General features: G+C 39.8%; 1 protein-coding gene across 1 annotated transcript in view; it reads right to left on the bottom strand.

Moving 5' to 3' along the window:
• The window catches only part of RASSF2 (Ras association domain family member 2), a 74,935-nt gene extending 49,406 nt beyond the window's left edge, over nucleotides 1-25,529 (bottom strand). Inside the window, exon 1 of the mRNA XM_051975459.1 lies at nucleotides 25,363-25,529. The gene's annotated coding sequence lies outside the window, so the exon portion shown is untranslated. The remainder of the gene's footprint in view (nucleotides 1-25,362) is intronic.
• Between the last annotated feature and the right edge of the window lie 1,954 nt (nucleotides 25,530-27,483).

Genomic DNA, 27,483 nt, shown 5'->3' with positions numbered 1-27,483 from the left:
ACCACAGCACCTCTTCCACACACAAAAAAGAAGAGAGCATCTTTAGCTAAGGGTTATGCATTGGTTATCCACAATATGGTAAAGTAATAGAAAGGATTCTACATTGCAATTTAAAGTTTCCAAAGCTTTTTACATATATTATCTCATTGGGTCTTCATATCATTGTGAGGTAGATCCTGTTATCTCTATTTTACAGATAAAGAAACTGAGGCTCAGAGAGAGTTAGTAAATATCTGAGGCAGGAATTGAGTATTAGGTAGTCATTTGAAAATTTAGGTTAGAAAATGGACAAGAATCTCCTCAGAAACATTAGTGAGGGCTTGGGATGTGTATTGGGAGTGAGAGCACCTACACAAATAAAATCACAGATTCATAGAAATAGCCCTTAACTACAGAGGAATCATTTCTGAATACAGAAGGCTCCTAACAAAATGTATTTCCCTTTTCTCAGTCCCACCTTAAAGTCCTATTTTTCCAGTTTATGTGGCAGGAACTGGAGCCGAGAATTACTTCTTTCCTACTTACAAAAATAGAACAAAGAGAAAATAGAGAATGAAGGAGAAGGTAATGTGCAACAGGTCAAACTCCCTAGAAAGAAGAGTAGAAGGGAAATTTTGCATGGTTGGGTGCCAAAATGTCTTTGGAGAAAAAAGCTAATGGAGTTTCCATTGTTTGGGCCTTTGTCCAAAAGACAGCCAACATTTATAAAATGCTTTAGTTTTCAAAGTGCTCTGCAGGCATAATTTTATTTAGTTCTCAAAGCAATCTTGTAAGATGGGTAATACAATTATCATCACCACCACTTTACAGAAGAGGAAACAGAGGCTGACAGAGGAAAAGTGACAGCAAATACAAGACTCAACTTCAAGTCTCCTGACTTCACTCTTTTCATATTTTGTAGCTGCCTCCAATCCATGAGGCCAATATAGAACCACTTACATAATTGAGAGAGAATGATGGATAAAGGGAAAAGGTAGAAGGCAGCTACAAGTGAAGTCCATTTAAAAAAGGTTCCCAAATTCTCCAAGGGATCAACACAGGCAAGAAAACAATAAGCCAGAACTCAACATGATATTTGTAAACCTAGGATTAGAGGAGGAACATAACAGTATTTTCCATCACATCTGTTGCGGCAACAGCTTAGGTTACATTAAAGAGAAGCAGGTGAAAAGAGAGGGGGGAGGAAAAATAGAGGAGGTAGAGAGAGAGAAGAGAGAGAGACACACAGAGAGAGACACAGAGAAAGACAAAGAGAGAAAGAGAGAGAGAGAGAAAGAGAGAGAGAGAGCGAGAGAGAGAGAGAGAGGAAGAGAAGGAAAGAGAGAAGAAGGGGAGAGAGGAAAAGGAAGGGAGAGGGAGAGAGGAAAGGAAGAGGAGAGAGAGAGAGAGAGAGAGAGAAAATATAAGAAAAAATAAGAAAAAAAATAGAGACCATCTCAAAAACAAGGCAGACACGATCCATGTCTCTGTCATATCTAGATCATATTTTTGGAAGGATATGGATCAGCTTAATCAAGTCTACAGAATGTCGGCCAGGATTCTGGGGAGCCTCAAACCTATTAATTGACCAAAGGAAGTGGGGATATTTAACATAAAGAAAAGAAGATTTAGGGTAGACATGGCAGCTGCCTTGAAATACAAGGTTTGTATTGTGGAAGAGGGTCCAGACTTGTTTAGAAAACAAGGCTAGGAACAGAAGAAGGTGGAAATTTCAGAGAGGCTGATTTAGATTCATTTAAAGGAAAAACTTCATAACATTTAGAACTGTCTAGAAACAGAAAGGGATGATCTGTTGGAGGGTATTGGGTGTCCCCTCACTAGGTTTTAAAACAGAGACTGGTAACCACTTAGTGGTATCGTTATGGAAGAGATCCTTTTGTGGGTTCAAATTAGATGATCTATCTCTACAGTAACTTCTAATTCTCTGATACCTAGGGTGACTGAACATTCCATATAGCTCTCCAAGAGACTGTCACAAGTGATTTCTCAGAAGGGAAATGGAACAATGGTAATACAGGAAGACCTATGTTAAGAACACGCAGACATCCAAGAAAACCAGAGACGACAAAGAATTTTCCCTCTGATTTGGGAAACAGTTTTCAAACTCTAAGAATAAGATTCAAAATAAAATTGTGAAGGTTTGAGGAAAACATCCTTCTTCCCCTCTTTCTTTCTATGCCCTTTTCTCCCTGAAAAATACTAATACTAATTACTAATTATTATCTGTGGAACAAAGAGTAACACTGCTTGACTGGATGCCCAGTCATCTGCCCCATGGCATTGATTTTGCTATGGAACTTCAATAAGTAAGTGACATTGCTATTGGACTAGAAGGGCTCCCTCTCTCTTATGGAACCTGCTTTCTACTCAAGTGATTCCCCACAAATGTCCTTCTATAACAGAAGCTCTAAACCCGAGACACTTAAAACTTACTGTTTTGTATTTTGTAATCCTATGTGTTATTTGATAGAATTAAAAAGAACACAATTCTGAGAAGAGGTCCAGGGATGTCATCAGACTGCCAAAGGATATTGGACACAAAAAGGTTAAGAATTCCTGTTGTAGAGGCAGCTGTGTGGCCCAGTAGTTTGTACACTGCCCTGGAATCAGGACCTGAATTCAAAACCAGACTCAGACACTAGCTGTGACCCTGGGCAAATCACTTTCATTATGCATATAATAGATCACATATAGATGATAGATATTTGTGCATACATAGTATAACTATTATATAACACATATATGTAACAGAGTTCCTGGTTTGCTGGGGGAGGGGCACATGCTGTGAGACACTAAATCTAAGGCCTTTCCTAGAGAAACATAAGGCTCTACTCTGAAGAGCTTGCCACTCAGCACTGAACAAATTTTAGGTAGTCTTTAGGTTTCCCTACCCCAGTATGCCTAGGGGAATTGGGTTGGGGGGTGAGAGAATGTAATTCTTGGTCCCATCTTAGTGGGATTGACCACTAAGTTGATTCAATGGATTTTAAAGGAAATATTCATGAATGGTCTCACTTTTGCTCCTGCCCTACTCAATTTCTTTCTCTCTCTCTCTCTCTCTCTCTCTCTCTCTCTCTCTCTTCATTATTCTCTTTCTTCTCTCTCTCTCCCTTTCTACTTCTCTTCCTCCTCCCCATTGTATATCTGTCTCTCTGTCTGTCTCTCTCCCTTTTCCTTTTTTCTTTCCTCTACCCCTCATGCTGTCTTCTCTCTCCTTTCTCTCTCTCTCCTTCCCTCCTATCTCTCCTCTTCTCTTTCTTTTTCCCCATTTCTTTCTCTTCCTCTTCTCCCTCCTCTCTACCTCCCCTTTTTCTTTGTCCCCTCCCTGCTTTTCTCTCTCTTCCTCGATGTCTCTCCCCTCCTCTTTTCTTCTCTCTCATCCTTTCTTCATTTTCTCTGCCCTTCACTCTCTCTCTCCTCTCCCCAACCCAGTCTGCCTGGCACATCAGAAGTCTTCTAGCCTCTTCCTTTGAGGGATTGGTAAACAATGGCATGTCCTTTCTCCATCCTGGAAGGGATGGAGCTAAAGCCAAGGCTCATCTCAATGGGCTGCACCAAAGCCTTGGGCTCCCAGCTGCCATTTCAGCTTTGTGTTTTCTTTGCTGAGCACAAGCCAAAAATTGATGCTGAGGAGGATGTGTCTGGCCTTGGGGCAGAGGCTCAAGTTCAAGAGATTGGAAGTAATGAGGTTTCTCAGTAGGAATTCAAAATGTGTGTGTGTGTATATGTATATACATATACACACACACACACATTTCCCATCTCCAATTGTCTTTCAAACATCTCCAATCGGATTTTCAATAGACACCTCAAACTCAGGATATCAAAAACTGAACTCATCTTACTCCCTAAACTCCCCTAAACTCCCCTCCAAACTCCCTATTACTGTTGATTACAGCCATATCCTTCTGGTCCTCCAGACTTATAACCCAGACATCATCGTCAACTCCTATCATTCCTCCTCCACACTCAAACTCTTGCCAAGGCCTCTTGATTTTACCTTTGCTACTTCTCTTAAATGTGTATATGTATGTATGTGTATACATATATATATCAGCCTCCTGGCTACTTTACAAATAAGATACTCTGTTTCTTGGCTCTAGGCATTTCTCTGGCTGTCCCTCATGCCTGGAATGTGCTTCCTCCTTATTTCTGCCAATTAGCTTCTTTCAAGTCCCAACTTTTTTTTAAACAGGAAAATCCCGAGTCCGTCTTAATTCTAGTGTCTTCACTCTGTTAATCATTTCCTATTTATTCAGTGTATAGTTTGCTTTGTATATATTTGTTCATTTGTTGTCTCTCCCATTAGATTGTGAGGGCAGAGACTGTTTTTTTATTCTTTTTGTATTCCCAGAGATTAGCACAATCCCTAACACAGAGAGAGTGCTTAATAAATGTTTATTGGAACATGTATGTGTTCTCATGAAATCATGTAGAGTGGAACAAATAATAAAAAGTGCTTTATAAACTTAAAGAGCTACATAAATTGAATTATTCTTATACAGCGAGTCAAATACTCGCTATATAAGTTACATGTAATATGCAATATTATGTATATGTCCACAGATCTGTTGTTTTCCCCCAGTATAACACAGTATCCTGTGTGTGTGTGTGTGTGTGTGTGTGTGTGTGTGTGTGTGTGTGTGTAAGACCTTAGACCCTCTCCTCTGGGTCATCCCAGAAAATATTTCTGGGCCTCTAAGTCTGAAATGTAGTCATCTATTCCATGATCAATCCCAGTGGGCTAACAGAAAGTTTTAACAGGACTTTAAAGGACTTACTGTATCCCTCAAACAAAGATGATAAACTCTTCAACTTTCAAGACTCTTGTAGAGAAGTCCCACAACACTCCAAAGGCTTTGGGCCCCTTAAAAAGAGGGGTGTTTGGAAAGCTTGCTTGTCTCTTCCTTGTCTGGGAGCACTAGGTGGGTGTTCTTAAAGAAGCCCAAACTTCTGTAACTGATTATGTGTTGGGCGAAGGCAAAGTTGGCAGAAGCATCTGGGTGTGTACAAGAGAATTTAGCCTCAGATTAGAAATGAACATGTGTGATAAAATAACCAAAATGATGGCCTGACCACCCATGAAATAAATACCAAAGACTACATCTTGCCAGTCATAGAAATTCCATGTCTTATAAAATTCCAACAAGTACATCAGATGCTGGTGCCTGAAATAATTAATCCCAGTTAACAGTACCTGGGCTCCTTCAATGTTACTGATTATTGACAAACCTAGATACTCTAAGGACTACAATAGAAGCATACAGCTAGACCTGGAAGAGATCTCAAGAATCCATCTCTTCCAATGACTTTGTTTTGCAAAAGAAGAAGCAGGATGTGCCCAAGGTCACATTGATAGTAAATGTCAGAAGTGGGATTTGAACTCAAGTCTCTGAATTCCAGAATCAGTACACACTGTTGCCATTTGTACTGATCCTCCACATTTAAGCAGTATTGCTACTTGGTTGTTATAAGGTCAGCTAGTGGCTCAGTGAATAAAACACTGATCCTGGAGGAAGGAAGACCTGAGTTCAAATTCAGGTTCAGACATTTACGAGCTATATGATCCTGGGCAAGTCACTTAATCGTGTGTGCCTTAGTTATCTCACATGTAAAATGACAAAATATTCTAGTATTTTTGCCAAGAAAATCCCAAATGAGGTCATGAAAAGTTTGACATAACTGAATATTACTAGTTTATTTGGTGATCTCATCTACTTCCAAGGATTCAATTATCATCTCTAGGCAGAGGATTCTAAGACCTATTTATCCAGTTCTAACCTCTTTCCCAAACTCTTGTCTTACATCTTAAGACAAATCTTGCATCTCAAATTGGATGTCTCTAGACCCTTTAAACTCAAAATGTCCAAAACTAACTTTATTTTTGTCTTTCTCCCACTATCAGCCTTTTCATCTTCCTAAATTCCCTATTACTATCAAGTGTACCCTTATCCTTACCCTAAACTCCTACCCCTCACTATCTCACCAGGTTCTATTGATTCTACTTTCCTAAAATTTCTTTTTAGTGCTTCCTTCTGTCTTCTGATACTTTCACCATCCTGGGATACCTCAGGACTTTTTTATTAATAAAAATGATTTCTCTGCCTCAAGTCTCTCCTTTTGCTAGTCCATCTTCCATAGTCCATCAGAATGATCTTCATAATAATAATTATCATTATTAATTATTATTATATAATCATATAATATTATGGTATATTTATGATATGAGTTATATATAATATTGTGATTACATGATACATTTATAACATATGTATATAGAATAGTAATATATAATGTATAACTAAAAGCAATATAGAATGATATATATAATTGTACATAGTACATTATATACAACCATGTCTTCTTATTATAGAATTTATATAGCACTCACTTAAAGGTTTACAGATATTATCTCATTTGATTTTTACAATACTGAAAATTAGATATTATTATTATCCCATTTTTATAAAGAAAGAAACTGAGGAAGACAGAGGTTCATTCAGTTGCCCAAGATCACAGAGTTACTTACTTGAACTCAGCTTTTCTTCACTTCAAGTACAGCACTAACCCACTTGCCAAAAATGCAGGTTTAGCCAGGTCATCCCACCTCCCTATTCAATAAACTGTATAATTTATTAACTATTAACTGCCAGGATCAAATGTGAACTCATTTACTAGGGTGTTAAACGCCTTCATAACCAGAGGCCTTTCTTAGCTTTCTAGTCTTTTTACACATGACCCCCTTTCACAGACTTGGTGACCCCCAACTCTGGTCTTCATATCTTTCATCTTCACATTTTCACTGATTGTCTCCCATGTCTGAAACCCCTGCTTCCCTGGTTTCCCTCGGGTCCAAGCTGAAATCCCACTTTCAGCAACAAATCTTTCTCAATCCCCTTAATGCTAGTACCTTTTCTCTATGATTTTCTCCAACTGATCCTGTATATGTATTTTTGGTACAAAACTGTTTGCAAGTTCTCTTCTCCATTAAACTGTGAGCTCTTAAAAGGAAAAACTCTTTTTGTCTTTTCTAGGACTTAGCATAGCACCCAGCACATAGTAGGTACTTACTAGAATGTTTGCTGACTTGATTAAATCAGATTACCAAAAGAATTCTATGACTTTTAAAAACTTAAGAAGCTCTGTAAGAGTTGACTAAGAGTTTCTGTGACCTGCCTCCAGTTTATGTCAAAGATGGAAAAATCAGAGGCCAATTCTATCCATTCCATAACACTGTCCCATCATACAGCAAGCATTTAATAAGTGTTTACTATGTGTCTGACACAGAATGTGGGCTGAATTGAAACAAATTAAAATCCTTTCCTGATCAAACTAGGAGAACATTGTACAGAATAACTGCATCATTGTGTCATGTTCAGTTCTTCTTAGCAATAGAACAATCCAAGACAATTCCAAGGCATTCGGCTTGGAAAATGCTTTCCACATAGAAAGAACTGTGGAGTCTGAATGAAGATCAAAGCATACTGTTTTCTTTTTTTTTTTCTTGTGGTTTTTCCATTTTGTTCCGAATCTTTCACAACATGACTAACATAGAAATATGTTTAAAATGATTGTACATGTACAACCTATAATAAATAGTTTGCTTGCTGTCTTGGGGAGGGGGAAGGAAGGAGAGAGGGAGACAAATTTGGAGCTCAAATCCTTACAAAGATGAATATAGAAAATTATCTTTACATGTAATTGGAAAAAAAATAATATACTATTAAGTAAACAATACATTCCTGGTCCAAATCTATAATTCTAGTACTGAAAGAAAAGGGGAGAAAAGACAAAGGATGTTTTTCTAGAGTCATTTTAAAAGTTGAGCTACCAGGATCCAAGGGACCAATGAGACAAATGCCCAGATTCTCTTTACTCCTAACAAGGCAATTTAAAACCGGCCTTCCAACCCTAAGATTAAAAAAAAAAAAAATGACCCATCATTCTTAATCCTATTCAAAGGATTTATTCATATAGTGTTAGAGAATTGACTTCTTATAGCAGGTGGTGTTTTTTATACTCTTCTAACCTCCACAACATCAGGGAGTTTCTGTTCCTCTTGTAGTTTTTTTTTCTCATTTCCTTAAACAGAACACTCTTTGATGGCCAGTACTTCCTGTTTATTGACTTGTTACCAAGCTGCTCCCCAACTCATTTCTGATATCACATCCTCTTCCTAAAAAGAACCTTACCCATTCTTCCTTTTTTGGTGCTGTGAGGATGACAGACCTACAGGTTTAGGTTGAACTCAAGCACTCCACCCTCTGCCCCATGGCATTTCTCAACACCCAAGTTAATTTCTAAGCCTAAATGATGGGACATGGAGGGACATGGAGGAGGAGTGAGGGCAGGGGGAAAGAGACTCTTTGAGGACATTATCAGTGCCTGTTAAGATTTCATTAATTCAAAACACATTCATTAAGTGTCTCATTAATATGCCAGACACTGGACTAAGCAACTGGGAATATAGACCCTTCCCTAAAAGAGTTTCAACTGAGGAGAAATAACATTTACAGAGATGAGTCGATACAAAATACATAGAAAGTATGCCCTATATGTTTTATGCATTATTATGGTAGTTAGAGAGGGCAATAACAACTAGGAAGGATAAGAAAAAAGGCTTCATTGGAACTGAATTTTGAAAGCAGTTAAAAGATTGAAGGTGAGGAAAGAGGGCATTGTAAGCATGAGGGATACAGCTTTTGCAAAAGTGAGGTTATGGAAATGTCTTATACCAGGAAAAGCAAGGAAGTTAGTTGGGCTGGAAAGTAGTATACCTGAGGAAGAGAAATAGGAGATCAGTCTGGAAAGTTAGGTGGGAGCCAGATTGTGAATAAGTTATCAATGTCTTTTGAGAAACAAGAGGCATGAGCACCATGGGTAATAAAAACTGTTGACATTTACAAAGCATTTTAAAATTTTGCAGAATGTGTAAAATTTTTATACATTATCTTATTTAGACAATCCTGTAAGATAGGAACTACAAGTGATTTTAGGGGGAGAAGAAAGAGAGCAGGACCTTTGTGTGTGTAAAATGCAGGTCTTAAACCTAAGTGTTCCTGACTGAGACTTCCTCTCATTCATTAAAGGCATTAATATTCCCATTTTACAGACGAGGGAACTGAGACTCTAAAAAGTAAAGTGATTTACCCATAGTCACATAGCTAATACTGTTAATATTAAAAAAGATAACTATTATTTATATAAAGCTTTAAGGTTTGCAAAGGGGTGTATATGTATTTCCTTATTTAATTATAAACGAAACCAACCTGTGAGGTAGGAGCTATTATTATCCCCACTTCACAGTTGTGGAAACTAAGAGAGGTTAAGTGACTAATAAGTGTCTGAAGTCTTTCTGACTCCAACTTTGGCCCACCAGTCACTGTGATACTCACTGTGATTCTTAACTCCAAATCTAACAGGTTTTCTACCACACATATAAAATGTGCCTCTCCTGGGACAATTCATTCTCAGTACTCTGTTGGGTAATTCATTCTCCCATCACAAATCTCATTCTCTTTAAAGAATAAACACTACAACAAAAAAAGCACAAGCCAGGATTTGGGACCCAGCTTCCTCCTTGCAGCTCCACTCACTGACTCTGGGATCTGGGATAAGCCAACTTTAAATCCTCAAATTAATCTGATAGCCAAAGAAAAGAGTAATTTAATCCCAGGGCTGCCACTCCCCACTCCACCCTGGAAATACTATTATCAAGTGGTACTCCAGGAGAAGAATACTTCACAACTCTACTAGTCATAAATATAGAGGAAGGGGGAAGTGCACAGCTGTTGGATATTTCCTCATTATGACAGCAGGATTTAAACACAGCCTTGAATTTCAAAAACTACTTGTACCTGTTCTCCAGGGTGATGAAGAACCACCTTGGAATTTAAAGAATGTTTTCTTCAAAGGAGTTCAAAGAGTTTGACCTTGCATTGCCCTAATTATACTCTCCAAGCAGAGGACAAACTGAGGCATGAAAGCAATACCTTGCTTCTCCCCAAGGTAGCTCCTAAGCTCCTCAGGTCTCAAAATCCAAGTCTGTCTCCCCATGTGGTCCCGGTCCACCAGCTTTTCAGGATGCTAATTTTAAAAAAAGCTCAAAACATTTGGGTAGGAAATAGGTTCCTCAGGTTATATATAAGATCACCGACTAAGAGCCAAATGGAAACAACGGTTATTGGGTCCAATACTTCATTTTACAAATGAGGAAATAGAAGTCCAGAGAACTAAAAGGACATACTCAAGATAAGTGAATCCAAGAAGCGCTCGCAGGGATCCTCAAACTTTTTAAATAGGGGTCCAGTTCACTGTTTCTCAGATTGTTGGAGGGCCTGACTATAGTAAAAACAAAAACTTTGTTTTGTGGGCCTTTAAATAAAGAAAATTCATAGCCCTGGGTGAGGGGGATAATCGTCCTCAACTACCGCATCTGGCCCACGGCCATAGTTTGAGGGCCCCTGACCTATTAGATCAAATTAACACAGGCCCTAAACTTAAAGTTAGGAAACAACACATACACATACAAGTATATACACAATATATACAAAACAATAGGGGGAGGAGGGCAGCTAGGGAGGAGTGCCAAGGCTGGAGACAGGAAAACTTGAGTTTCAAATACATCCTCAGACACTGTGTCACCTGGGCAAATCACTTCATCCTATTTGCCACCATTTCCTTATCTATACAATGAGCTGGGGAAGGAAATGGCAAACCACTCTAGTATCTTTGCCAAGAAAAAGCAAAAGGATTCATGAAGAAGAGTCAGACATGATTGAAAAAGTATTGAACAATAACAACAAATAGGGTGGGACAAGAAGGGACAGAGGAAGAGGTGGGAGGAAAGGCACTAGTATCTAGAGAAGATAGGCTCACAAAAGGCTAAATATAAAAAGTGGAATTAGAGCTGAATCTTGAGGGAAATATTCGAGGTAGAGATAGAGAGGGAGAGTATTCCTGGAATGGTGGAGACTGTAGAAAGACAAAGAGATGGAGTATCATATGTAAGAAACAACAAAAGCACACAGGTAATAGGAGACAAGGTAAAATTTGAACCCAAGTCTTCTGATCATTTCTATTGCCAAAAGGACATAGAGCATTTTACAAATGAAGAAACTGAGGCACAGAAAGATCAAGCCACAGTCCATCCAAGTTGACAACAGAATCCAGAATGACATAGTAGAACGGGCCCTGAACTTAGAGTCAAGTTGAAATCAAGATTCTGCCACTTCCTCATTGAATATTCATGGGCAAGTTGTTTCTTCTTTGGGGACCTCAGTTTCCAAAAAACAGAATAATAGACTGCAGGAGCCATCTCATCTAACTCATATTCAAGAAAGAGCCCACTCCTTAACTCTTCAAGTGATCTTCCATCCAGACTTTCCTGAATGGCTTCCACTGAAAAGGAACTTCCTTGCACCATTGGGTTCTCATTCCAACTCTGGATAATTCTATTAGGAAGTTCTTCCACAAATAAATTTAAGTTGGGCTCATTTATCTATGCTCCTTATTTTCTCCTCTAGAAGAAATTCTTCCACATGCAGCCTTCTTAGTTCTTAAAGACAGCAATTATATCTCTTCTGAATGTTTTCTTCTACAGAGAGTATCCTCAGTTCTTTCCAGTGATCCAGTGTTTCTGTGGACCCGTCACCCTCCTAGTTACCCTTGATCTCTAGGCTATGAGGCTCCTACCTAAAATGTGGTGCCCAGAACATGGTACTTCAGACATGGGATGATTATCACCATATTCTTGGAAATTACTATAGCCCACAACCACTTTGATGTTTTGTTTTGCCTGCCATATTACAGTTCTGTTGAACTGAGGTTGTTGTTGCTGCTGTTATTGTTGAATCATTTCAATCATGTCCAACTCTTCTTGATCCCATTTGTGGTTTTCTTGGAAAAAACCATTGGAATGGTTTGCTATTTCCTTCTCCAACTCATTTTATAGATCAGGAAACTAAAAACACAAAACCAAATTGGGTTAAATGACTTGTCTAAGGTTACACAGCTAGTAAGTATCTGAGACCATATTTGAACACAGGAAGAAGAGTCTTTCTGACTTTAGGCTAGATACTCCATCTTCTGTACCACTTAGCTGCTCCAGCATTGGACTTGCAATCCACTAACCCCCTAGGATCTTTTTCTGGCAAACTATTGTCTTACTATGTCTCCCCTATGTTGTGCTTGTGAGGTTGATTTTTTTTTTAACCCAGATCTAAAACTTAACATTTATTCCTATTAAATCCCAATGAAATAAGATGATTGGACTAGACACTCCCTTTCAACTTTCAATCTTATGATTCTCTGACTTTGCATGAGAAGTATATATGCTGACTCCTTCTCTTCTCACACATCATGGGATGGCCCCAATAATGCCATTTCAGCTTTGGTTGTATTTCATTTTCTTCAGGAGACCACAAATACTTCCCCTTCCAAGAAATCTTCATCACAAATATTGTCCCTCCTCTCAGTTCAACTAGAGTAGCAGGAAATCCCCACAAAAGATTGAAATGAGAGGTTTGAATCATGGTCCAAGGTACTGAAACATAATCAAGAGATGACTAGGGCAAAAATGAACCATTTCATCTACTACCCTATTTACAGCAGTCTATAAGCAAACTAGTAATTCTATCATCTTCTTCATCAGGCCCTCCCACAATAAACTTATCACCAAATATTTCTCCAGGAAAGTAATCACCTTGGAGATTGTCTCAGCAATACACTCAGTTGATTCTGTGGTTGTTCAGTCCTTTTCCAGCCTTGTCTCTTTCTGAGCCCATTCTTGGTAGAGATACTTAAGTGGTTTGCCATTTCCTTCTCCTGTCCATTTTACAGATGACGAACAGAGCTAAGTGATTTGCTCAAGATCACACAGCTAGTAAGCGACTGAGGCCAGATTTGAACTCAGTAATTCCTGACTCCAGGGACAATGTTCTATCTCTGGCACCACCTGGGTCCCATCGGTTGCTTCTATCTCCTCTGATCAGAGGGCTAGAGGGAGAAGCAAGAAAACTCCTCCCATATTCTCCCCTTTTTAGAGGGCTCAAAATGCCAGGCAGCTCATTTGCTACAAGATGCTCTGCTTAGTTTCAACTCCATCTTCATCTTCATCATGTTCTCCTTCCCCCAGCAGGTACCTCCTCCTTTTTGACTTCCTTCTGTATCATCCTTCTCCCTTATTAAGCTCCTTGAAGACAGGAACTGGCTTCTTTTTTGATTTGTGTCCCCACCACTCAGCACAGTGATTGACCAATAGTGAGCTCTCAATAAATGGATCATATGTAGCTATTTTAAAAACCCATAGTACTTGTTATCCTTTAGCACCATAGAACCAACATAATTTAGCACCTAATTAGAAAGAATAATCAATATGGACAATTGCCAACAGCTTGCTTTCTTTCCCTCCCTCTCCAACCAAGACTATGTCTGACCCATTTGCAGTTGCAAAAATTCCCAAATAAATCGTCCTTGATCTCTAAGGGCAGGTGTCAGATCCAATTCCTGACCTAGATCACTTGGTGCTAGCTTTATGTATATAGTAAGTCAATATGTTAACAAAAATTTAAGCCCCTACTATGTGTCTACTATTATGCTAAGCACTGGGAGTGAGGGAAGGATACAAATAGAAGTAAAAAAGAAAGCAGTTCCTGTCCTCAAGGAGCTTACATTCTAATGGGGGAAGCTGAAAAAGTTGGGGGAGAAAAAAAGGGGAGGAGAGAGGGTTCTTGAATGGGAACAGGTGGTAAAGTCTAGAGAGTCTGAAGAAAGGCTAGGAAAGGAACAAAGGTGTGACTTTGCCCTTCCTCAAAATGGCAGTTCTAGAATGGGAGATGTTCTAGAGTGAGAAGGCCTTGGGAGCTGAGAGATTTTATGTTTGCTTGCATGTATAAAGCAACCAAGGCACAATCCTGAGAATTAGAGCCAGGAGCAGAAATCTCCCATCCTCTGAGAGACAGCTCTAAATCCAAGGAGGAATAGGATCACATTCTGAAACAAACAACAGAGGCACTAACCAATACTAAGGATTCGGGGAGTCAACCAAACCTCAGAGACAAAAATAACAAAGAACCCACAGATAGCAAATCATAGCAGAATCTGGCATTGGTTCCAAGGGGGCATGAGAAATAAAATCATGCAGGAAACAACAACCCTGTCATTTAAAAGAGCTCCTTTCTCATTATGACCTAAATATATCTCCAAGCTGAGAAGGAGATTTAGCAGCATGGTGCAGTAGAAAGAGTGCTGGATTCTGAGCCCCAGGTCTCAGCTTGTAATCCCAGTTATGCACAGCCTAGGAGTGAGATCTTGGACAAGCTGGCTCTTCTGGGCACCAAATGAGGAGTCTGGAATGGACAGACTTTAAGGTCCCTTTTAGGAATCAGTCTAGACTCCCATGCCATTGCATGCTGCAAAGAGAGGAGCTATCTTCTCTGTAAAAACAGGGGTGGTTATTGCTATTGTACCATCATGTAAACCTCCTCATGTCTCCATTTGACATTTTCTTGGCAAAGCTGGAATGGTTTATTATTTCCTTCTCTAGTTCATTTTACAGTTGGGGAAACTGAGGCAAATTGGGTTAAGCGACTTGCCCAGGGTCACTTAGCTAGGCCAGATGTGAATTTAGGTCTCCCTAACTCCAGGCCTAGTGTGATATCTACTGCTCCATCCAGTTGTCCCTAGAAACAGGTGAGAGAAGCCTATAAAATCATGGTAGACAGAGGTCCTTTTGATACTGAAAAATCCCATTCTAATCTCTTAGACAGGGTTCAAAAGTAGAACCTTGGAATTTATAGTGGAACATACATTATAACTGAATGTTATATTATATAATGTTTCTAGTCTAAAAGAGTCCTATTTGATGCTTTGAAATGGTTTCCTTTTTTTTTCTAGAGTAGATGAAAGAGGTCAGAAAGAGGAAGCAAAAACAGTTCCTTTTTTGCCTTTCCTCAAGCAAAATTACTGAGAATTATACAATATTATAGACAGAAGTAAACTTTAAGACCATCTAGATCAGAGAATCCTATTATACATGACCCAGAACATTCCTGGGGATTGTTCAAACCAGCTTAAAAAATGTAATTAGGAAATACTTAACAAAATAAATAAAATTCGATAAAGCATAAATAATGTTAATGTGATTTTTCTAAGTTAATATGCAGCCATTAGGGATCCTTTGTAAATTTTAACAGCCCCTGTTTCTATTTAAGTGTGCTACCATTGGCCTAGTAGTGTCCCTTCTTTCATTTTATTGAGAAAAAACTGAGACACGGAGAAGAACCTCATGTGCCCAAAGTCACACAGTTAATTAGCAGTAGTGCCAGGACTAGAATTCATATTTCTTGACTCCCACATCAGGTGTTTTTTTTTTTCTTTTTCTGCCTAAATCTGGAAAGAGGGTTTTGCTTCAAATTGGAGGATTTAAACAATGGGAAACCACAGGGCCACCTTCTTTCCTGAAGTTTTTGTATGATTACTAAATGTTAGCTTATTATTTCCTAAACTAAATCAAAAGTCATGCCATGGACCTAAGTTTCTCCTGTGCCTTAGTTTCCTCATCTGTAAAATTAAAAAGTTGGTGTTGATGATCAAAAATGTCTCTTCCATTTCCAAATCCGATGATCTGGCATATTGTATTTTATTTTTATTTTTTTTTATTATTTATATTATTTATCTGGTTTTATTTTATTTATGTTTTTTTATTTTCAATTAATTTTTTTCAAGTAACAAGCATTTATTTGGCCTCTCTCTTTAAGATCATCTTGGTCTCTGTGCCAACTGATTGAGGATACTGTGAGCAAGGGTTCCACATTAGACTTTTGCCACCAGATCATGGCTCCCGACCCAAATAAACTTCACCAACCTTTCATCCCTGATGATTACAGACTGCAGGGCCCAGAATCCCTAGATGACAGAGGAACCATTGGAGTCAGATGATACCCGTGTTTACACAGGCCTGCCATTCCTGGGGTGCCCCATTTCCCTCCCAGGTCCACCCTCTGCATCCTTCCCAGGAACACAGAGGAAGATTTAGCGTAAACAAAACCAATGTCTACCCAGCTTGTGGTGGTGACCCATTTCCAAAGGACTTAATCTAAAACCATAAAAAAGGGAAACATGTTTTGTTGTTGCTGCTACTGTTATATTTTTCTAAGTGACAATGTCTTACCAGCTTCCTCTGGGTAGGATAACCGTCTGGCCTGCACATACAGGTGGCTGGGGAGAAGAATTCAGAAGATCAGCCCTGCAATTGTTTTAAAGACTCCCAGCCAGGCCTCCAAGGCTGGCGAGGATGCTAAGCAATGTCCTTTTTCACCAAAGCAGGAGGCTAAGTCCTTGTGGGAATAGACTCAAGAGAATCACAGAATGTAAGAGGGACGATACGGCCTCTTCATTAGACAATCTAACTATAACATTCAATTAATCAAGCACCTAATGTGCTGAGCTAGGCAAGGAGGTAAAAAACAAAAATTAAAACAATGATCCCTATGCTCAAGAGGTGTACATTCTTTGAGAAGAACCAGCTCTGTTATCTATCAGTATATTCAAAATGTATGGAAGGTAAATGTTAGGGTGGAGGAAAGTACTAACTGGGAGAGGAGAGGAGAGGATCAAGAACAGCATCAACAGGAAGCAGAGCTTGGGCTGAGCTTGAAGGAAGCCACGGATTTTGAAAGGCATTGACAAGAAAAAAATATAGTATACAGTCTGTGTGGCGGCTCAGAGATGGAAGATGGAAGGTGAAGTTTTGTTTTTGAAAAATAAACCCCCCCAAAAAAAGACATTTTGATTGGACCATAGACAGGTAATAAGGGAAGAAAAACGAGTAGAGGACCATGGCCTGGAACTGGGATTCAGGATTAATGATCCCAGCTCTACCACTAGCTAGTGTCCCAGAAGACCTAAAGCTGCAAGCTCCATTTTCTAAAATGCTCCATAATTTACAAAATACTATCCTGACAAAAACCCTATGAAGGAGACAATGCAACTTTTATTAGCTCCGCTATATAGTGAGATTTGGAAAAGAACCTTTATAGCTTGCCCAGGGTTCTATGCATAGTAAATATCAGAGCTGGGATTCAAGCCCAGGCCTCCTTATAGATGTAGAATAAGGTACCTCAGAGGTCACTGATTCAAAGCTAAAAGGGAACTTAAAAACCATCTGGCCTAACAACTTCATTTTACAGATGAGGAAACTGAGGTCCAGAAAGCACTTGTCCAAAGTCAAACAGCATGAATCAGAAATAGAATTCAAGAGAAAGTCCTCTGACCCCAGACTCAGTTAGGAATTCTTCAACTGTGCCATGAAGATGCCTTTCTGACTCCACGCCTGCCTCTCTTCCCACTGTACCTATGATTCTTCCGTCCAGAACCAACTAAGATGATGCTCCTTTTGGAAATGTCCCAGAGAGTTCTGGGGAAATGTTCTCTATGCAAAGAATTAGAACAGCAAACAAAACAAGGCTGCTGTGCTCTTGGGCTAACAAAGTCCTCACATACTAATTCCCATTCCTGCACCTTCTCCCTTGCAGAGGAAGCTTGGAAGCACCAGACGGTCCCAATTGCGAAGGCCCATGATCAGGGTCAGCATTCCTTAGTGTTTCATCCAAGCAATAGGGAAGGCAGGCAACAAACAGGATAAATAAATAGAAAAGCTGAAAGCCAACTAGTTCCCTCATTTCCCCAGGAACAGAAAGGAAGATCTGCCTAAGATCACACAGCCAGGGACCAACAAAGCTGGAATTGTAACCCAGAGTTCTTCCCACTTCATCATGCTGCCTGCCCCATGAGGACTCCTGATCTAGACTGTCTTCAATGTTTGACTTAAGCTGAATTCACTTGCATAAGGGGAAATCCCCTGGAACACCAACCTTTAAAGACAATCCTGCATTGTCCAGAATTTTAGATCAGATCCAAAAGCCCCAAGATTCATAAGTTTGATAAGTGCTGAGCCTCCAGTTGTCATGTCTACATGGACATGGGAAAGAGAAAGGGAGAGAGGGAAAGGGGGAAAAGGGGAGGAAGGAAGAGAGGGGAAGAGAAATGAAGGGAGAGAGGGAAGGAGAGAAGGAGGAAGGAAGGAAGAAATGACATTTTTACCTAGGAAGCACAGATGTCTATGTTTTTATACTGGATGAAGATATACTTATTATCCAGAAACCAATCCAGAGAGCCACTGCTGTTGTTGTTTTTGTCCTTCCTTCTCAAAGAGGGCCATGTCATCAGAGAGGTGATACCATGGTATGCAAGTGAATTGGATTTAAATGAGGGAGGCTGTGCAAGGTCACCTGCCTCAGTTCTTCCTCCAGAGCCATCTGGGTCTAGTAGGCAGATCTAGATCAGGACTGGAAATCAAGATTTTTTTCTTTTTTTGGCTTGGTATGAAAGGAAACTCTTTGCCTCAATTGCCACCCAGCCTTAATCACTGAATAGGTGCTGCCTCAGTCAAACTGAGACCTGTTGAAGACCCAAGTTGACAAAGACCAAGGTCCCATTGCATTCAGGGCCATCTCCAGTGGTCCTGATCTATATCTGGCCACTGGACCCAGATGGCTCTGGAGGGGAAAGTGAGGCAGCTGATCTTGCACAGCCCTCCCTCATTCAAATCCACTTCACTTGCATGTCATGATATCACCTTCCTATGTCATGGTTCTCTTGGAGAAGGAAGGACATATAACAACAACCATCAGCCAACTTTAACTTTGAATGGCCCCTCACCAAGAAGGTGACAGCAAAATGTATTTGTTTTCCATGGAAACCCTCAAAGACCAACTCTGCCCACCTGATTCCTTGCCAGTCTGAGAGCTTGTTCTCTTTTGGAGGCCTCTGGTTGAGTTTGCTAAAAGGAAGACAACAAAGTGCACTAAAAACCAAAATCTAGCTGAAAGCCTAAATGTGCAAAGGATCCTTCATGGGTTATGACACCTAAGGCCCTATAGTGAAGCTTGGGCCACATTACCCAGTACTAATACTCCAGTGAGAGCAACAAAAGGAAATCCCATAGCTAAGCCCTGGAGAGTGATACTTCCACCACCTCAGTTTTCATCTTCTGAAAGTGTTTATTTAAATATTTATGTTATGACTAGAGGCCATGGAAGGAAAAAAACAATTAGCAAATCCATTGTTAAAATCCAAATTTTACTTCTTTAGTGATGGTTGCTTGCTTAATAATATAATAACAACAGCTAACATTTATATAGGGCTTTAAAGGTTTGCCAAGTACTTTACATAAACTTCATTTGAGTCTGTCAACAACATTTGGGATCTAGGGGTTCTTATTTCCCCCATTTTACAGATGAGGAAACTGAGGCTGAGGGAAGACTCAGGGTCTGAGGCAGGATTTGCACTCATATCTCCTGAATTTAAGTTTCTCACTCTATCCTTGGCACTGCCAAGCTATCTTATTAAGATAAAAGAGAACTTTACTTTGTGATAGAGTACTCAGAATTCTGTCAACTCTAAAATCCAGCATTCATAAAATATCCTTAGGTAAGAATATTGACTGAATCTGTGTCCTCCTGCCAAATGCAAATTTTATCAAATTCAAACAAATTCAAAAAAGGCAAAAAACTTTGTATTCTGCCTCAGTAAGGCCACATGGAGTATTATGTTCTAATCCAGAGAAAACATTTTGCCAATAAATCCTGGCCATTTTAGAGTATCTAGAGAAGGAAAATCAACAGGATGAAAGAATTTGTACTTAGGCTACCCTGAAGGACCCGAAGATGTTTAATTTGTAGAAAATAAGACTTGGGAGGAGAGTAGGGAGAGATGACAGTGGTTTTCAAGTACTGAAAGGGCTGTCACAAAATGTGATTTTATTTGTCCTGCTTAGGCTCAGAGGGCCATGAAGCCCATAGACCATGAATGGATAGAAGCTTGCAGGATTTCAGTTTCATGGGAGGAAAAATTGTTTGTTTGTTTGTTTGTTTGTTTGGCATCAGAATTATCCACAGTGCAATGGACTGTCCAAGGAAGTTGTAGGTTCTACCAAAGGAGTGTTGGGTAGGGAGTGGTCTTCAAGCGGAAACGAGATGACCACTTGTTGGAAATGTTGTAGAGAAGACTGTTACTCAGTATGGGTTGAACTAGATAGTTTTTGAGGTTCCCTCTAATCCTGTCATTGCATCACTTTTTGGTTGACTTCAAACAGCAAATGATCAGAAGTGTGATAACAATGCTTAAGATGATTGGACATAATACCTTCCCTCTAAGATCATCTCCAGGTGATCTGCCTATATATTATTTTGGGGGCAGTAGTGGGCTTTCAGTCAAGAATATCTGAATTCAAATCTGATCTAAGACCCTTATTAGCTGTATGATCCTGGACAAGTCACTTAACCTTATTTGCCTCAATTTCATCATTTGTAAAATGAGCTAGAGAAGGAAATGGTAAATCAGTCCAGTGTCTCTGCCCCAAAAAATCCAAATGAGGTCACAAAGAATCAGACAAAATATGATTGAACAGCAACATAGATTGTTTTCACACAGTTGTATAGATTTTCTCCTGTACAGATGTTGTATAGATATCTCCCTTCCCATTAGACCGTGAGTTCCTTTAAGAACAAGAACAGTCTTTTGCCTTGGCACTTAACACAGTCCCTGGCACATAGTAGGCACTGATTGACATATACATATAAGACAAAAAGTCTTAATATAGTTTTAAGCTTTAATAACGCTTTAAAAATTAAATCTGCACTAAGACTTTTGAAATACCCTGTAAATCTAATTTGTACCTAATGGTTTTCATATTATCTCTCCCTCCCTCTCCCCCCAATTAGATTGTGTATTTTTTTTAACTGAGGCAATTGGAATTAAGTGACTTGCCCAGGGTCACACAGCTAGGACGTGTTAAGTACCTGAGACCAGATTTGAACTCAGGTTCTCCTGACTTCAGGGCTAGTGTTCTAGGGTCATTTAACTGCCCTAGATTGTGTATTTCTTGATGACAGAAACTGTTTTTGCCTTTTTTATATGATAGTGCCTAGTTCGGGCCAGTTATGTCCAACTTTTTATGACCCCATTTGGGGTTTTTTTTGACAAAGTTACTAGATGGTTTACCATTTTCTTCTCCAGTTCATTGTAGAGATGAGGAAACTGAGGCAAACAGGGCAAGTGACTTGCCTAGAATCACACAGCTAATAAATATTTGAGGCCATATTTGAGCTCAGGAAGATGAGACTTCCTAAATTCCAAGCCAGGTACTCTATGTACTGGGCAACCTCATTGCCCTGAAGTGCCTAACAGCAAACTTTTACTAAATAAATGTTCACTTGAGTTGTTTTGTCACTGTTGCTCTCTACTTAGTCAGTTAGCTGTTCAATTATTAGCATTAAAGTAGTCCATATCAGCAGCCTCAACAAATAATGAATAGCCATCAGATCTCTGTGATTTATTAAATTGTCTTGTGGAGGTTTCTCTTTCAGCCCATTGACTGAAATAATAAGTGATACTGAGTGCTTGAACATTTTAGTTTATAAATAAAGACTTTTGCATAGTGGATTTCCTTTCATTAGTGCAATCAATCAAAAAATTTCATTTCCCTTCATGTAATACCCTCCTGCCTCATCTTCACATCTCAGAATCATTAGTTTTCTTCAAAGATCAGTTCAAGTTTCATCTTTTTCATGAAGCTTTTTGAGATTTCCCCAGTTGCTAATGTCACTCCTCACCCAATTCTTTCTGAGTCTATCTCTTCCCATATATGTGTGTCTGTATATACATATGTGTAAAATTACTGCATATATAGTTATATAGTTATTTTTAGTATCTATGCCAACTTCTGTAAATAATGTCTTCCTTGATTGAATGTTAAGATATGTGAAGGCAAAGAGTTTCATTTTTGTCTTTGTAGTTCCAGAACTCAGCAGGTGCTTAAGAAATGTTTATTTAGTGATTGAATCAATTATATATCCCATTCTATTTCTAACCCAAAAGCATTTCTTCAATTTAGCACTACTTTCTAGTGAGCTCCACAGCTGTGTCTTTTGATGCCATAAAGCAGCATCGAGTTCTCTTCCCTTTTCCCTCTTGTTGCTCTGACTACCCTATTTTGTAGTACTTGTTGCCTAGCAAAATTGTTAATTACTTTTTTACAATTTACTTAGAAGACTGAGTATAAGAACTTTGGAAAAGCAGAGCTCAGCCTGGCACCCAAGAGAGTACATGGGCTTCCTCAGTAGAGTTGGAACCTGGAAACAGGAAAGAGAGGTGGAGAAGAGAGATTGGCTGATCCTTCTATAGCAACTACACTATCTCACAAAACCTTTCCATCTTGGTAGGAACACCAAGAGCTTGAATTCAACTAGCATAGCTTTTGAGAATCCAAGTTCATATTCAGCCTCAGGACAAAGCATCAGAAGGATTTCAGTGGAGTTGTGTAAATAATAATCATTCAGTAATATGCTGCCTAAATGGTAATATAAAAATTCCCCCTCCCACTTTCAAAGCAAATAAAATGAAGAAAGTTGTTTTATCCCTATCAATAGGGATGAAGATATTACTCCAAACTCCTTCTCACTTGAAGCTTTTTAGTGGACAAAACACCACTCATTTCAGAATTGATCTTCTTGGTTCCAAAATCAAAGAATTTGATCTAGAAGAGAAATCCTGAATTTCCCATTGCCCTTAATACTCACTATATATATATATATGTACACACATGAGTTTATATGTGTATATGTATGTATGTATGTGTACAGACACATATTACCTAACTTATAAGGGAAGTTAGGATACACATAATATACATGCATACTTATATATGTCTTTTTCTAAATTATTCTCAAAATACCATATGACATTCAAATTTTTTAATGCTGTAATTAAAATGGGAGGAATAAATTTCTTTTGGATTTTGACAATTTTTCTTCCCATCCCTACTAGTCTATTAAGAGTACAGGAAAAAAGGATTTAGAAATAGTGGTAAAGTGACTGATTCAAAATCATGAAGATAGTAATAGGAATTGAATTCAAACCACAGCCTTTAGACTAGATCCATTGCTTTTTTTGGTACTTCAAACTGTATCTTGCCAATAAACACCCGTCATATCATGAAACTGTGGAAGAATAGCATCACATGGTGGAAAGGGCAATAGAATAAAAATTATGAGGTCTGAATTCCAGCCCTGGTTCTGTCACAATGTGAGGTGAGCATGTGAGAACCTCTCTGAGCCTCAGTTTCTCCATCAGTAAAATGAAAGAATTAGATTAAATAATCTCAAAGATCCTTTCCATCACTAAAGTTCTTTGTTTTATAATCACAGTTCTTCCTCCCCAAAGAAACTCCATGATGTTGCCCAAGTGACTGAATTTAAAACAAAGAATTGTTTTTTTTTTTTTTACTTCTATCTGTTCACAAATTTTTGTAACAGCCCTTTTCTCTTCTCAAAATAAATGACTTTTATCCAAGAGTCTAGTAAAATAAATGCACCAGTCATCTAATCTTAAGAAAAACAACAACAAACTTGAAAGATCATCTAGTCTGAACCCCTCGTTTTATGGATGAAGAAATGATTGTAGAAGAATGTCAAGACAAAGTGGTGGTGCAGTGGTTAGAACACTGGGAGTGGAGTCAGAAAGACCTAAGTTCAAATCAGGCTGTACGACTCGGGGCAAGTCATTTAACTTGTTTGCCTTAATCCACTAAAAAAGGAAATGGCAAGTCATTATATATCTTTACCAAGAAAACTCCATGGACAGTATGATCCATAGGGTTAGAAAGAGTCAAATATGACTAAACAATAGTGCATGTGGCATTCTGCTAAGCACTGGGAAAGCTAGAACTAGAATCTTCATCTTCTGGCTTTCAGTCTTTCTACTCTTATCCAAAGCTCTTGTTCATTAGTAACTCACAATTGCAATTAAATATCTGTACATAAGAACTTATCTTCACATAAGAAGAGAGTTGTAACTCAAAAAAGATCTTAGAAGATCATTCAATCAATCCCCTTACTTTGCAGGTGAGGAACCTGAGGTCCAGAGAGATGTAAGTGATTTGTCAGTAAAAGTCAAAACTTGAACCCAGATTCCAGGACTTTAATTAGAAGGCTCATGTGATTCTGCAGGGCTTCCTAGGCTCCATCTACTCCTCAAAACTTGACTGGCTAGAGAACTGGAACCAGCACCACCTATTAAAGCCTTGGGCCTACTCTGGAAACCAAGAAGAGCAATAAGTTTCTGGAGATAAAATGACTTCTTCACCCCAGCAAAAGACAAACAAAACAAAACAAAAACCTTCATTTAATTAGATTTTTAAAAATAAATCAGGCACAAAACCTGAAAAGAGAAGAAACAAAGAGATAATCCCCTATCCTCCCTCCCTCCACTTCTGAAACAAGCCAAGTAACTGAATGTTCCTTCTCACCAGTGAGTGGACAGTGAAGTGGACAGTGAAGAGTTTTACTCCCCCATCCAGATATGGAGCTGCTTGGCCAAAAGACCTTGACAATAAACCTGGACTGGAGAGGGATAAGATTACTCCCTCTCTCCAAGAGCTGTTGAACGAAAAGGATTAAAGGAATGTAACTGATTCTAATTTTAAGTAAAATTAGAAAGGCTTAGTTTGCTGCCCCAAGATCTTTTATTCCATCTTGGATCATAAGGATTTAGCGCAGGAAAAAATACCGACTTAATATCACCCAGAGAGCCCAGCTCTCTCATTCTACACATTCAGAAAAGGGAAGTGATTAGTAAGGCCATACACCCAAAATGAAGAGCAGAGAAACAGAATTCAAAACCAAGGCCTCTAACTTCAAAACTTGGGCATTTTCCCACCCCAGAAACAGCTCACAGCACCTGTCACTCCCATCCAATTGGAAGATTGTCAGAGGAAAGAATCCAGACTACCATCAAAGGAAGTGTAGTTTTCGGGAGCTCAGAGGACCTCCAATGGGAGCAACTTAGATCCAATTGCATCTTCGTAGGATTAACGGATACTTCAAATTTCTCACTGTACAGATGAGGAAACTGAGGCCCAAACGAAGACGTGAAGTGCCTAGGGTCACACACTTAGCAGCGCTACAAGTAAATAATAGTACTCCCCTCCCTTGCATTTGGGGATGGGGAGAGAGAGAATTGGAAAGGAGATGTGCCTACAAAGATGGAGCTGGGATGCTAAACTTTGAGACTGAAAGAGACGTCGGTGCGGGCTGCGTGGGAGGACCCGGGACGGTTTCTGGGGCTGAGAGCAGGAGATCCACCGGGAAGGACCCGAGCCCAGCTCTACACGCGCACGGGAACACGGACAGACACACACTGAGACAGCCCGCACAGACACACACGGCACTAAGACAAGAGGAAGGGGAAGAGCAAGCCGGGGCTGCCAGGGCAGTCAAGGAGAAGGATCAAAGACCGCTTTACCGTGCACCCCCGGGCTAGCAGGGGAAACCTTTGGGGCGCCGAGCTACCCCTGCGGGACAGCTCCCGCGGACTGGAGTCCGGTCCACGCGGCAGCCGTCGCCTCCCCGGCAGGTCCAGCCCATCAGTCCCCGGGAGGGTTCGCGGGGCAGCTTCGGGGAGACAGAGGAGGGAGGACCGCACCAGCCGCCGGGCCACCGCCCTCCCCGCTTCCACCCCCACCCCCTCGATTGATGGAGCCCCCAGCTCCAATCCAGCCACGGCTGGCCTCTGGCTTCTGCATCCTCATTGGCTAGGCGGCCCCTCGCCTCCCCGCCCCCTTTTCTTTTCACTCCCCCCTCCCCAGGGGGAAACGGAGGCGGGGCTTCTCCCCTCCCTCTCAGACAATGCTGAGGGTTGGAGTGGCTGATCTGGCGGGCGCTCTCGAACATCCACCCCTTGGATTGTCATCTGAGGCATCTTTTCTTTGCTTTCCTTTTTATCCCGGGGCGCGGGAAAAAGGCTAGTGGTTTGTGAAGATGAGCTGAGCGGAGCTGGGCTGAATGCCAGTCGGGTGCAGCTGCCCAGTGCCGGGCTAGAACCCCCTTCTTGTGGGGATGGGGATAGCGAAGAACTGAGGGTCTGGAGAGGGGGGGAGACTTCATAATGTTAAAGCTGAAAGGGACCTTAATTTTAATTGAGCAATAAACATTAATTTAGTTCCTGCTAAGCATTAGGTACTGTACTTGGCGCTGGTGATACGAGGACAGAAATGAATAATAGTCTGCCCTCAAAGAGCAATACGGAGTGGGAGGGGGTGGGGACACCCCTACCAATTGCAATTTCCTATAAATACACACACACACAGATATATATTCACACATATGTATACCTGTATTTGTATGTAAAACAAGATCATAGGATCACGGAATTCAAGCTAGAACAGACTTCAAAAGTCATCCAGTTCCGCCTCCTCAAGATGAGGAAGCTGGGGCCCAGGGAAGTGACAAAACTTATGTCAGAGACAGGACATGAATCCAGACTCAATGAATGCTCTTTTTACTGTTACATTGATAGGTTCCCCCCACCCCCACCCCCATAACCAGTCATAGGATTTAGAGTTGTAAGTAAGGGACCTTACAGGTCACCAAATCTAACCCACACCATAGAGTCATTCTTCTCTCTCTCATCCCAACATTCAGTCTGTTGCTAATTTTTTTTTAACCTAAACAATATCTCTTAGAATTCTTCTCTCTTCTCTTCGTTCCTACTCATTGCCCTAATTGAAACCTTCAGACCTCTCTAATTATGAATCATCAGCAATTATTGTGTTTGATAGCTATCAAGAACTATGCTAAGTGCTGAAGTTTTTTTTTTTTTTTTTTTTTTTGTTGTTGTTGTTGTTTGGTTTGGTTTTTTTAAAAGGCAAAAGCAGCCCCCGGTTTTCAAGCAACTTACATTCTAATAAGGGAGAGACAACATATAAATAAATACATATTCCCAATGCAAAGAGATGAAATAGAAAATAAAGCAGAAGTTCATAGGATCATGAATTTAGACCATCATCAAGTCTAACCTCCTCACTCTCTAAAACTGAGGTTAAGTAACCTGTCCATGTCACTCCAAGTATAGAACTTTTCCCACCATATGGCAATGCCTTCAGTAATAGTTAGCATTTGTATAGTGCTTTGAGATTAACAGGGAAGCTAAATGGTACAGTACATAAAATGTCTGACTTGGTGTCAGGAATACCTGACCTCAGCTACTTACATACTCTGGATTTACTTTGGACAAGTCACTTAATCCTGTTTGCCTCAGTTTCCTCATTTGTAAAATGATCTGGGGAAGCAAATGGCAAATCACATCATTGCCAAGAAACCCTTCCCAAAGGTCATGAACAGTCAGACATGACTGAATAATTAAAGTTTGCAAAGTAAATTGCAATTATTTCATTCTATCCTCACAACAACCATGGAAAATAAGTACTATTATTATCCCTATTTTAAAGATAAGGAACCTAAGGCCCAGGGAAGGTAAATGACTTGCCTAGAGTTACTGAGACAAGTTTTGAGTTCAAGCCTTCTTGACTAACTACCCAAAGTACCACTTTTCTGTCTCTATCTCTAGGTACTTTTCACACTGTTT

Source organism: Antechinus flavipes, chromosome 2, assembly GCF_016432865.1.
Source record: "Antechinus flavipes isolate AdamAnt ecotype Samford, QLD, Australia chromosome 2, AdamAnt_v2, whole genome shotgun sequence".
Taxonomy (NCBI): Eukaryota; Metazoa; Chordata; class Mammalia; order Dasyuromorphia; family Dasyuridae; genus Antechinus; species Antechinus flavipes.
Note: the sequence above shows the minus strand (reverse complement) of the source record. Positions and strands in the feature narration are given on the sequence as shown.